The sequence below is a fragment of the Alosa pseudoharengus genome, unplaced genomic scaffold (genome assembly GCF_046254945.1).
Source record: "Alosa pseudoharengus isolate Yale_2024_CS ecotype anadromous, Long Island Sound unplaced genomic scaffold, YU_APseudo_1.1 YU_APseudo_1.1_scf_13, whole genome shotgun sequence".
NCBI classification, from domain to species: Eukaryota; Metazoa; Chordata; class Actinopteri; order Clupeiformes; family Clupeidae; genus Alosa; species Alosa pseudoharengus.
Window position 1 is genome coordinate 31052377 of NW_027468598.1, and position 12837 is coordinate 31065213.

General features: G+C 41.8%; 2 non-coding genes across 2 annotated transcripts; one reads left to right on the plus strand and one right to left on the minus strand.

The window, feature by feature from the left end:
- Positions 1–914: 914 nt before the first annotated feature.
- On the minus strand, positions 915–986 carry trnac-gca (transfer RNA cysteine (anticodon GCA)). The gene has a single exon. It is a non-coding gene; the product is annotated as a tRNA-Cys (tRNA).
- Positions 987–11851: 10865 nt separating this feature from the next.
- On the plus strand, positions 11852–11923 carry trnac-gca (transfer RNA cysteine (anticodon GCA)). The gene has a single exon. It is a non-coding gene; the product is annotated as a tRNA-Cys (tRNA).
- The last annotated feature ends 914 nt before the right edge of the window (positions 11924–12837 follow it).

Consider the following 12837-nt stretch of genomic DNA (forward strand, 5'->3'; position numbering starts at 1 on the left):
CTAAAAAAAACAACACTGTTGCGGCCTAGTGTATAGTTTATAGTGCATTAACCCAATACAATCACAAAAATGAAGAAAACCAATGAATGTACCATTTGTCTGGGGTTTTGCATGTGTTTACCACCCATTATGCTATCCCACAGTCTAGCAGTTCGGCTTATCACATTAGAATAAACGTGGGTATGTATGTACAGTTTAGGGGCAGACTGTGGGCTGGACAGAATCCGATTTCACTGCAGAGATCTAGAATCCCACTATAGATCCGTTGTTCTTTATTGTCACTGTTAAGTGGATTAGTGGAAAATTTGCAGCTCGAAAGACTCTCACTGCTTACTATTTCCTCACAATCCGCGAGGGTATCTGTTTCTCTGATTCTCTGCGTTCTAAGCTTGTATTATCCGGGGCTTCACAGTCGGGTGTTTGCCTGAGCAACCTTGAACAGTTTAATGAATTTTATGAAAAGAAAGGTGATGAACGTCTGTGTCGCAGCCAGCGCTTTCCATTTAAAGAGAGATTGTGGGGAGGTGAGGGGTATCTGATTGTTGGGTGGATCCAATTCTTCTTTTCCCAGACACTCCCAAGTTCCTTTTGACTTACGATTTCTTCCTTGAACTTTAGAAACATTCATTGACATTTTATCATATGTAAAATTTCTCTGTTGCCCTTCTGGGTTTCAACTAAAATCAATCATCCACTGAGCACAAGCCTAAAGACACAGAGAGCCGGAGACAAAGGAACACATCGACCTGGAAGAAGAGGTAGTAGACTCTGTACAGTGAAGATCGCCGAAAGGCTGACGTTGTGGCCTTTGTCCAAACCATGACCATTCCTTCTGTCTGGGAGTTGTCATTACAGCCTCTACATTGACTTATTATTGCATTTACTTGATACTCTCATTCCTGATTGAAAAGGTCAGGGGGCACCCGGATTTGAACCGGGGACCTCTTGATCTGCAGTCAAATGCTCTACCACTGAGCTATACCCCCATCTGGTGAAATGCCTTTAGTGAATACTATTTAACTGTGTTAGTGCATTGTACTGTTTGTTTTACAGGTGGGGGAAGGGAAGGTGTGACGTGTACAGTGCACTGTGTCAACATTTACAGCAGCGACAGAGAGAAATGAAGAGAACAAGCACAAGAGGGAGACAGAGAGAGAGAGAGAAAAAGACAATTAATAAGACGACCACACCAGTAGCCAGATCAATTTAAACAGACACTTTTCTTAATTAAAATATCCAGTTTTGTTTCAATTGTAGTTTTGAAGGCTGTGGACTTTCTTCCACCTTTCTGGAGGTTGTTTTGTCAGTCAATAGTTTTTTCACGATGAACGAGATGTGTTTTAATATTTAACAAGATGGCTCTCCGCGGAGCATCCACACATTCCATACATACATATTCTCTTTCTTCTTCCTGATCCAGTTTGGAGTCGCTCTCCTGAGCCTCTCCTGAGCCTCATTATTGGGTATGAAGTCCATAATGTCCCACCTCTTCTCATGTAAACAACAGGGTGCCAAATAGGAGAATGCCTTACAAATTCAAGCCAGCAGACCCGTGAAGCACCTTGCGGCTTAATGATGTCTCTCACCTGATGTTGTCTAACCTCAAATAGCATATTACCCCATAAAACCTTTACCATGCCCGTTAGACATTGATCTTTAAAGGTACACTATGCAAGATTTTCCCCTTAGTATAACCTTTTACTAAGCCAATGTGATGGTAAACAAACTTGTAATAGGGGAATCGTTCAGGGGTGCGTTTCCCAAAAGCATAGTTGCTAACCTGTTAGCAACTTAGTTGGTGTGCAATGGGAAATGGCATTGCAACCAACAAAGTTGCTAACTTAGGCATTCTCCTATTTGGCTAACTTAGTTAGCAACTATGCTTTTGGGAAACGCACCAGCATTAGCCGGGGTCCTCCCTATGTTCCCCGCTCGGCGTTAGGGTTAGGGGTAAGTTTAGGGTTAGGGTCCTATGTTCCCCTGTCCCGTACAAAGCGGGGAACATAGGACACGGGGAACATAGGTAAGCTCCTGCATAGCCATACAGCATAGCCATAGCATTCACCTAGCCATACAGCATAGCCGAGTGATGAGTGATGAGGTGAGATGCACAATATGACTAACGAGAGAACCAGTCATGCAACTTCAAGTAAGGTCGACCCATGAAGACATCTCACGAGAATCGTGAAACATTACCTTGTCAGTAGATAAAGCTCTTTGGCGATAGTTTTTTCCTGTTGTTAACCCTTCGCCTCCACAACAAAAGCATTTTCAGGCGGAACAAGATAAATAGATAGATACTTTATTGATCCCTAGGGGAAATTCAAGGTCACAGTAGCATACAGACAACATGCATACACACATTCACAAACAGCAGAAAAAGTAATTAAAAGTATATAATATAAAAAACACAACTAAGCAATATAGTGGGTGATTAATCAATCAGGTGCGCTTGCAATGACTGAAGCAGGGACTGAGCCTTTGGTCCTCTGTGCATAAGGTAAGGTAAGGTGCTCTTGATGGTGCAAATGAGTAGGCTAAGTCAAACAGTGCAACAGTGCAAGAATAAAGTCTATATATTTCTATATATAAATAACTATATTAAGAAAGTTATAAGTGTGGTCACAGTTTGGCTGTGGCATGGAGGGAGGGGTTGTGCATATGTGCTAATAAAGCACACAAACAGTGAGGCAGAAGACAATGGTAAAGTGGCTAGTGGACAGACAGTTCAAGACATGGAGGTGGTGAAGAGGCAGACAGACTATTCGGAGAAATCTATTTCTCCTCTTCCCTTAAGTGATGCATTGAACAGTTCAATGGCCCTGGGGATGAATGACTTCCTCAGTCTGTCTGTTGTGCAAGGCAGTGAGCGAGGTCTCCAGCTGATCAGGCTCTTCTGCTTAAAGGAACCGTATGTAAGAAATGTATTTCAATTAATCATAAAATGGCCTATGTCACTAGACATTAAGTAATCATGTTAATTTCAAATACTTATATCACTGACAACAGTAGTCCGGCCAGGATATTGTCATTTAAAAAGTGAAGTTGCAGCCCTCAACTGATGTTGATGTTGTTTTGTCATGTCATGTTGTGTTTTCCACCTATCTACTAATCACAAAGTCAGTAGTGTTTCGGCATCTGGGTTGGCAACCTCGAGTCGGTGGGGGGGGGGGGGGATACATCGCTCTACAGTAATTTGAAAGTGATTGCAGTACCAGTTTTGGCCACAATCTTACATATGGTTCCTTTAACAATAGTGCTGAAAAGCCATGAGAAGTAAGCTATTTTAAAACGGCACAGTAAAATATAAATATATCACTGATCTAGGGGGAGCTCTACAGTTGCCAAAAATACCTGAAACTGCGTAGTATACCTTTAAGTCAGCTTTCTTTTAAAATGGGAACATATGAAAATGAAACCATTTGGATAGTTTAGAGAATGTAAAGCGATATTAAATGTAAATGTAAATGTAAATCAGGTTTCTATAGGCCAAGTATACTGGCGTATACAAGGAATTTGGTCTCTGCATTTATCCCATCCGTGAATTAGTGAACACACAGAGCACAGTGAACACACAGTGAGGTGAAGCACACACTAACCCGGCGTAGTGAGCTGCCTTGCTACAGCGGCGCTCAGGAAGCAGTGAGGGTTAGGTGCCTTGCTCAAGGGCACTTCAGCCGTTCCCACTGGTCGGGGGGATCGGACTGGCAACCCTTCGGTTACAAGCCCGAAGCCCTAACCCAGTGGTCCCCAAACTACGGCCCGCCACCTCATTTTAGGTGGCCCCCCAAAACATGTCCGTGGTATATAGGATCCGGCCCGCACTGGAGTACGACATCGTCAAACTATAACCTCCGTAATATTCCCCATTCATTCTCTATGGCGGGTATTAACAGTTCACATGTAATACTCTTTTTGTCCACTGGTGGTTGTTTTGGCGCTGTTTCGCGTTTGCCATCGAAAACGGAATGAAATATATAGGCCTACCTGCAAACAATGTAAGAGGCCTCTGCTGACTGCATCAGTGCTCAAAGTATTCTAAAAATGTATCAATTAATTGTTTATAACTAACTAACTTATATTCAAGTCATAATTCTGGAACTTTCTGGAACTGGAAATGTGCATACAGAGTTCACAAAGTTCTCATCAGGTGAGTGAAAGTTAGAATGGTGGTCATTTCAGATGTTTCTGCCACCACTTCATAAAACTCATAGTTTGAGAACTTTAAATTATTTGTAGGATATTGTTTCTTCACAACTTGAGCTGTGTAGCCTATGCAAAGTTCAGAGTTCAAAATATACTTTTGGGACTCCCTGCTTATAGTTTTGAGTGCTATTATTATGACCGCCGCGCAGCGAAGCGGCGGTCATATAGGTTTAGTCAGAATTTTTTTTTTTCTTTTTTCTTTTTCGCATGCCCAAATTTCCGTCAATGAGTCCCGGGACACTGAAAGACCGGGGTACACGAAACTTGGTGGGCATGTAACCCCACATGGATAGCATGGAACCATAGTTTTTCGTTTTGATCTGTAGCCCCCCCGCTGGACTGGACCCCCCGAAAGGAGGGTAGGGCAGACACAGTTTTCTGTGAATATCTCGAAAACCGTAGGGTTTAGTAGGACCTTTTTTTTTTTGTATGTTGATCTCAAGGGGCCATGTCAACCCATTCCATAACCACTCATTTCATGTATAGCGCCACCTAGTTAAACACAAAAAAGTAAAAATGAGGTGTTGTAATCACAGGTATCTGTGACCTAACATAGTCAAAACTGCACGAAATTGGAAGTGTAGGATCATTATGACACCCTCTGTATGCACGCCAAATTTTGTGGAATTCCGTTCATGGGGGGCCACACAATAAATTAATTTATGTTACTATACACCAACTGGCCTGTAGGTGGCCGGAGACAGTTGTCTGTGAATATCTCGAGAACCGTAGGGCCTAGGAGGTCCACCTTTTTTATGTATGTTGGTCTTAAGGGGGCATGTCAACCCATCCCATTACCACTTATTTCATGTATAGCGCCACCTAGTTAAAAATTAAAAAGCAAAGAATTAGGTGTTTTCATCACAATATCTCTGGCTGACAAGGTCAAAACTGCACGAAATTAAAAGTGTAGGATCATTATGACACCCTCCGAATGCATGCCAAGTTTTGTGTACTTTCGTTCATGTGGGGCCTTACAATAAAATAATGTATGTGCTCATTTAGTGACAACACGGATTCCCGGGACACTGAAAGACCGGGGTACACAAAACTTGGTGGGCATGTACCCCCACATGGATAGCATGGAACCGTCATTTTTCGTTTTGATCTGTAGCCCCCCCGCTGGACTGGACCCCCCGAAAGGAGGGTAGGGCAGACACAGTTCTCTGTGAATATCTTGAGAACTGTAGGGCCTAGGATGACCATTTTTTTCCGTATGTTTTTCCTCCAGGGGTCATGTTAACCCATTTCATGTGCACACATGTGCACAAACAGATACACACACACACACACATACATTCACAGTAATCATACGTATGACACACTCACACAGTAGACATATGTACGCTTGCATGCACAGGCACATACGCAGGCACACACACAAGCACGCACACACACACACACACTCACACACACACACACCCACACACATAACATAAACATAACACAAACAATGAAGAATTTCTCAGAATTATGAACAGGCAAGATGGAGGTGGGGTTGTATAACATTAATTTTACATGTGAAATCTATGAACTAATCATGTTTTGGTACTTGTTGTCTAGCAGATACCAGTGTGGATAATGCAATTTAGTGAGACTGTTAGAATCATATAGGCCTTTCAGCGTGATTTCTTTTTGTGGAAAAAATGTGCTGGACTGGGCGGCGGTCATATTTTGTACCGCTCTGCGGTACATCTAGTTATTATTTCATTTGAGCTACATTTTACACTGATATGGCATGATGGCAATATAAACACAGATAACAATGGTATTAAATTGCAATAGCCTATAGATTAAATGTAATGGAATATTCAACTAAGGTAGACTGCCTTTGTTCACAGCGCTAAGCTATTTATGGTTACTGATATACTCCGAGTCTCTGGCCCTCTCTTAGAGCCAGGCATAGTAAGCTGGCCCTCGGAAGAAAAAGTTTGGGGACCACTGCCCTAACCAGTAGGCCACGACTGCCCCATATAGGTATAGATATAATATAAATCTACTTGACATAAGGATATGAAATGGTTCTCATACAAAGAGATACATACATTGTGGCAATTTGTTTATTATCAAATCAAGATCCCTATATTCTATTACTGTAAACAGTCAGACAACACCAAGGAGAATATATCCACAAGTTAATTAATTTTACAGAATAATATTTATTTTATGGACAGTATTTGTTGCAAGTTGTAAGCAAAGGTGAAAGTTCTGCTACTCACCCTACTCAAGTGGAATAAGTGCTGAGGCCCAGTAATGGAACGGATTTGTAATCACTGGAGGAGCAGCACTGCCATCTGCTGGTACAATCCCAGCATTTCACCACCACCTCAGCTCACATGAGAGCGCTACTCACAGCTGTTGGGAGGATTGCGTGGTCAGAAAAAGGAGAACAGTCAGCAGCCCATGCTGACCATATGGAATATGATGAAACACCTTTATCATCCCTCGTCCATCAACAGATTTACAGCAGCAGTAGAACATAGAGATAGTGAGAGAGAGAGAGAGCAAGAGAGAGACAGAGAGAGAGAGAGATTCATATTTTAAACCATTGATGTTATAGTTATGGTTATGGGATTTTGCAGACGCCTTTGTCCAAATGTGATGTGATGGCTTTTGTTTCAGCTGATTGTCTTGATGGGCCACCACAATGGTTGAAACGAGGCAATTATCACCAGATTTCGGCAAACCACAAATAGGCTGAAGAGGTGTTAAAAGGTCACTCAGTTTCTCTTTATCTTTGGCCTGTCAGGCACCATCCACAGGGTCATGATGTATCGAGGCGATGAAACACCGGGGTCAGGTCTGAGTCATGATAAGTCTCAGTTGACCCTTGATGTTAACCCTTAAGTGACCTGTACGTACGTACATTGATGACAGTTTAGAGAAGTTGTCTGTAACACAGAATATGATGAGCAACATGTTATGAAGGCATGGAGCAGGAAGCTGGTCATGGTGAGGGGCTCACAAGATTGAAAGGCACTTGGATGTTACGAAATATTGAAGCACTTCTCACAGGATATGATGTCATGTGAGAACTGGTGTCCAAATAATAAGCTTTTATTCTACTGATTTTATTCTATTGTTGTAGATGTAGCTCTGTATCCTAATGTTAAAATGCTTAAAGTGTAACTCCGGCCAGGCCCGGGGTGGGTAATCGGGAGAATCGGGAGAATTCCTGGTGGGCCGCTTCACTTTTGGGCCGGTCGAGGGAAAAAATATTGACATTTGTCACGTTAGTCTAACTTCTCTTAAAGTAGGCTACACGTTCCGCATTCATTGCATGGCACCGTTGCCTCTGCATGGGTTGTAGCCTACCGTGTGAGGGAGTTCTCCCCTCCCAAAAAGAGTTGGTTGGGTCCATACAGCCCGTCTTTTCCAAAAACTTTTCTCAGATACGGATAGCCGGGCCGGCCCTACAGTAGCCATAAGCGTCAGGAAGGATGGATGGTAGAAAGAGGCCAGGAGGGACTGAAACGGCCAGGTAGACGCTGCTAAATGTGCCAAGCTTCTAGATTAGGCCTACAGACAAAAGTGGCAACTGGTAAAGAGAGATAGCCTATAGGCAATGATTATTAGCAGTTATTGGGCTAATATTGGACGTTTGTAGCGTTGTCAAGCTATTTGCAAGCAACATATTACATTTCTTAAAATATATGCCTTTTGTATCCGATTCATAGACTTTGCAGTATGCAAATATTAATAACAAAACTGAAGTTCGATCTGTGTAGGCCTATGTGGTAAAAATTGTAGCCTCTGAGCAGCAGATCAACCAGTCGACCACTGAAAAGGATGAGCCCGAAATTAGTGAAAGAGCAAAATATTTATGCTACATGATGAACCTATATGCCTTGTTTGCTTAGAAGAGGGTGTAGTAAAGAAGTAGGCTAAATCACCAAACAACAATATAGCCTACCCATGCAAAAAACATGTAGCCTAAACATTAGTTCAATATGCCTCTTTGTGGAAGCGTGGGATAGCTTTTGAAATGTAGCCTTTCTTTCTTTCTGTCTTTCTTTATTTCTGTTTTTGTTAAAGGAACCATATGTAAGAAATGTATTTCAATTAATCATAAAATGGCCCTGATATGTCACTAGACATTAAGAAATCATGTTAATTTCAAATACTTATATCACTGACAACTGTAGTCCGGCCAGGATATTGCCATTGAAAAAGTGAAGTTGCAGCCCTCAACTGATGTTGATGTTTTGTTTTGTCATGTCATGTTGTGTTTTGGCCTGATGCGCCACCCTCTACCTATCTACTAATCACAAAGTCAGTAGTGTTTTGGCATCCGGGTTGGCAACCTCGAGTCAGGAGGGAGGAGGAGGGGATACACCGCTCTACAGTAATTTGAAAGTGATTGCAGTACCAGTTTTGGCCAAAATCTTACATATGGTTCCTTTAACTTGTGGAAGAGTGGAATATTTTTTGTTAACTTTTCAGTTGAATTCAATTATTATATAACCTTTACACATTTGTTGAACCATGGTACTAATAAAAACTACAGGATAGTAAGAGCTGAAATGTTGCTTCATTTATCCAATTTCCACCACTATGGAAAACATGGGCCGGTCTTGGGCCTGAAACTCCCGGGCTGAAAAGTGGCCCCACTCCGGCCCTGACCGGCGAAAATTGACCCCAGGGTCTTTTTCTGCATTAAAACACATCAAATAAGCAGTGGAGACGGTATGTTTCGTTGATCAACCACTACAGAGCTTCCTCCAGTATACATTATAGCCCCAAATCGCAAACAGTGGATTAGCTAAGAGCAGTGAGCTAAAAAATTCCCAAATGGAATTTTTTACCAGCAATACTGTTCAAAACCACCAAACCAAACAACGTAGTTAGTGAACCCGGAGTTTATTACAGAAGACTGTTAAGAACACTTGCCGTGTGTCCCCTACCAGCTCCAACCCCAGCACGAATATTAGATTAACCAAACGTGACGGTACAACGAATCCTTGCGATACTGGGTTGGAAGAGCTGGTAGGGGGACAGGCCTATTTGATGTGTTTTAATGCAGAAAAAGACCCTGGGGTCAATTTTCACTGGAGTTACACTTTAAATGGCTGTAATTCTGCAGTAGGTACGAGGCCGAAGGTAATTACAGCCGTGGGGATATCCTTCAATCCCACAACAATGAGGGTCATATTGCTTAAGCATTTTAACATTAAGTTCCATTACCAACTAATTTAGTTTTAAGATACAAAATTGTGTTTTTCTATCGTTTATTTAGATTTCGTTCATCCTCCCTCCACAAAACTACTTCTAATCTTTAGCCTTTTCTTTGTGTTGCCAAGCAACGTAACTCCACTTGAGGGACGTACATTGCTTGAAAGTGGTGGAGCTATTTCTAAAACGACAGTATTTCTGTATTAACAAATAGGTTCAGGGTTTGTGCCCTGTGCCCTTATAGTTTGTAAAAGCTAGCGAGAAATAAAAACTATCCAATTTAAAATGCAGGTTTTGTAACCCGCACTCCAAGGTGACATTTTGAAACCGCTGCTCTTTCGTTATGAATGAATGGAATGGATAATTCAATGCAGTATGCGAAGCGATTACTAGCATTAAAAAGGATATCGCCACTGTTGATGACTCATACAATCAATTAACAATTAAAATTTCATCAAAATTAGTTATAGCTCGACCAGATCTAACTGTTGTATAATAGCTTATGCTATTCTATTGCTGTAAGTCGCTTTGGATAAACGCGTCTGCCAAATGAATAAATGTAAATGTAATATCTATCTATCTTATCTATCTTATCTATCTATCTATCTATCTATCTATATATCTATCTCACAGTATAGATAGATAGATAGATAGATAGATATTGTATGGGCCTACATTGACATTCATGAATGACGAGTAAGCAATGCAGTTATGGTCTTACAAAGTCTGGTCAACAGCATGCTGCAATAGTGTGCATTAGTCATCTGGAGGGGAAGCATACCTGTCAACACTCCCGTTTTTCCCGGGTTCTCCCGTATTTCAAGGTCATCTCCCAGCACCCTCCCGTTTTGTTATTTCTCCCGGGAAAACTCACGTAATTTGCATGGTCATCAAATTTCATTTTAAAATCATTGATCCATTAATTTTTTCTATTAGTCTGACATCTCCCAAGTTGCCAGATTGTGTATGAAATACACCCTACACATACACGATCACTTAGTTTCAATTGCAACCGTTTTGTCATAGGCTAAAGCCTGGCAACCCAAAACCCAAATAAGGTAGCGGGTGCTGACTGCGCAGCCTAAGTCTCGTCGTAAGCAAGCGGGCTAGTTGAATGGCCTACTCCAGAACTAGCTGTTGTGAAATTGTTGGGAATTTAATTGATTAACACATAACATAAACTGTTATTGAGTGTTGTTGATACACTGAACTTGTGCCCTCAGAACCAAATCTGACAGCAAGCAGCTTTGGAGTTTTGGAAGTAGGCTGCAGGCAGGCAGCTGGTGGATACATAACTGGCATGCGTAAGGTAATGGAAAGGTAAAAGCAACAACCGAAATGCAGTGTTGAAACACGTGTATGAAACATATTAAATATGCAAACACAGATCCGGTATAAACACTGACACCCCACCCCCACATCTCTCTGTGTCTCTGTTCATCCTCAACCCCACATCTCTCTGTGTCTGTTCATCCTCAACCCCACATCTCTCTGTTCATCCTCAACCCACCAAATCTCACACATCTCTCATTACTGCTCCTCTCCACTTCCCCTGAGCCCTGTTACATTCGCATACAGTCTTTTTTCATTCTACTTCTCTCAGAATTGTCTTATTGTAAGCATATCATTTCTTGTTTTGCAATAGCTTGTGCTTTGTTCTCACTCTTTTTCTTTCATCCTGTGTGAGAAATTATATTTATGAGAACTTCATGAGTGCTGTTTGATGGCGATGTCTGTCGGCCTGCGATTAATAAGCAAATTGGATTGGATGTTTCCAGCGTTTCCATGCACCCCTGCCCTGTATGATTCAGCAGAACATTCCTGACTGGTGATGAGGGCGAGTTGAGGAGCAAGAGAGCCGCTGCTCTTTTCCGACACCCTGCAGTATCCAGTATGGGACGCGACAGCGTGCGCCTGGGCAGATTTGCAAGGCCCATAAGGGCCCGGTGAGCTCTCCGAGCTTTATCGCCGAATTAAATGAACATTGTAATATTGCCATAAAATCCTCCATTACAGGGAATACGGGAGAATAAAAGAGATGATGTTCTGCAGGGAATGAGGTCAAGCAGAACATCACACCAAATACAGAATAGGCTAATTAACAACTGAAACTGGTGTTGAGCAGAACATTACACCAAATACAGCATAGGCTAATTGACTACTGAAACTGCTACATTGTAGTTAGTGCCAAAGACAATCAGCAGAAACAAAAGGCATTATATCCACAGCTTAAAACATGAATATATAACCCCCACACATCTTTCTCTCTCTCTCTCTGCCTGTCTCTGTCACTCTCTTTCTCTCTCTCTCTCTCTCTCTCTCTCTCTGTCTCTCTCTTCTAACGCTGCTGTAAATTTTGTTGCTGTGAACAGTGCATGTGTCACACCCTCTCCTCCCCCACCTTGTAAAACAAACAGAACAATGACCAGGTCAGCACTGGTTAAATGTGTTGATAGAGACAGGTTTGTCAGAAGGGGGTATAGCTCAGTGGTAGAGCATTTGACTGCAGATCAAGAGGTCCCCGGTTCAAATCCGGGTGCCCCCTGCTCTTTTCTAAGAAAATCGCTGTAATTCTATATATAGGTGTGTTGCTAATTTGACTTGGGCAGCTCTGTTACAGATTCCAGTTACAGTCACGAAATTATGTTGCCGACAGTTCTGCCGACATCTTTGCCCTAATTTCAGTGTTGAAGTTATTCACAAACCTTTCTGAATGTGTTTATAATGCTGCAAAACTGTTGTAATGCAGTTAGTTTCCAATTTCCAATTTCCAGTTCAATTCCAATTAGTTGTTCAAATTTCCAGTTCAATTCCAACACGTAATGTTCTGAGATGACACACATACATAAAGCCACACATAAAGTCTATTTGTGCAGACAATATTTCCCCCTATAGTTACTACTGGAACTGACATAATGTGATGACCACCATAAACATCTGTAATGGGAATCCCTACAGTCTCCTCGTCGGTATAATATTTTCCTAAAGCAAGATTACATCAGTACACTGAAATAGCCACATCACCTTAAAGGTTGTGGCATTAAATAATGTCTGTGCTTATGCAAGCTTCTCTCTGTGTATGTGTGTGTGTGTGTGTGTGTGTGTGTGTGTGTGTGTGTGTGTGTGTGTGTGTGTGTGTGTGTGTGTGTGTGTGTGTGTGTGTGTGTGTGTGTGTGTGTGTATACATACCAGTATTCCTGTGACTAATACAAGTATATTTGAGATGCTTGGTTTCTCTCTGTGTGTGTGTGTATGTGTGTGTGTGTATGTATACATACCAGTATTCCTGTGACTAATACAAGTATATTTGAGATGGTTTGTTTTCTTGGGCCTGTTGTCTCTCCGTTCATCTGGTTTCGATTTGATTACAAGTGCACACACACACACACATACATACACACACACACACACACAGAGGTAAATTACCAATGTCAAAACCCGGAACGTGGAGGAACGTGA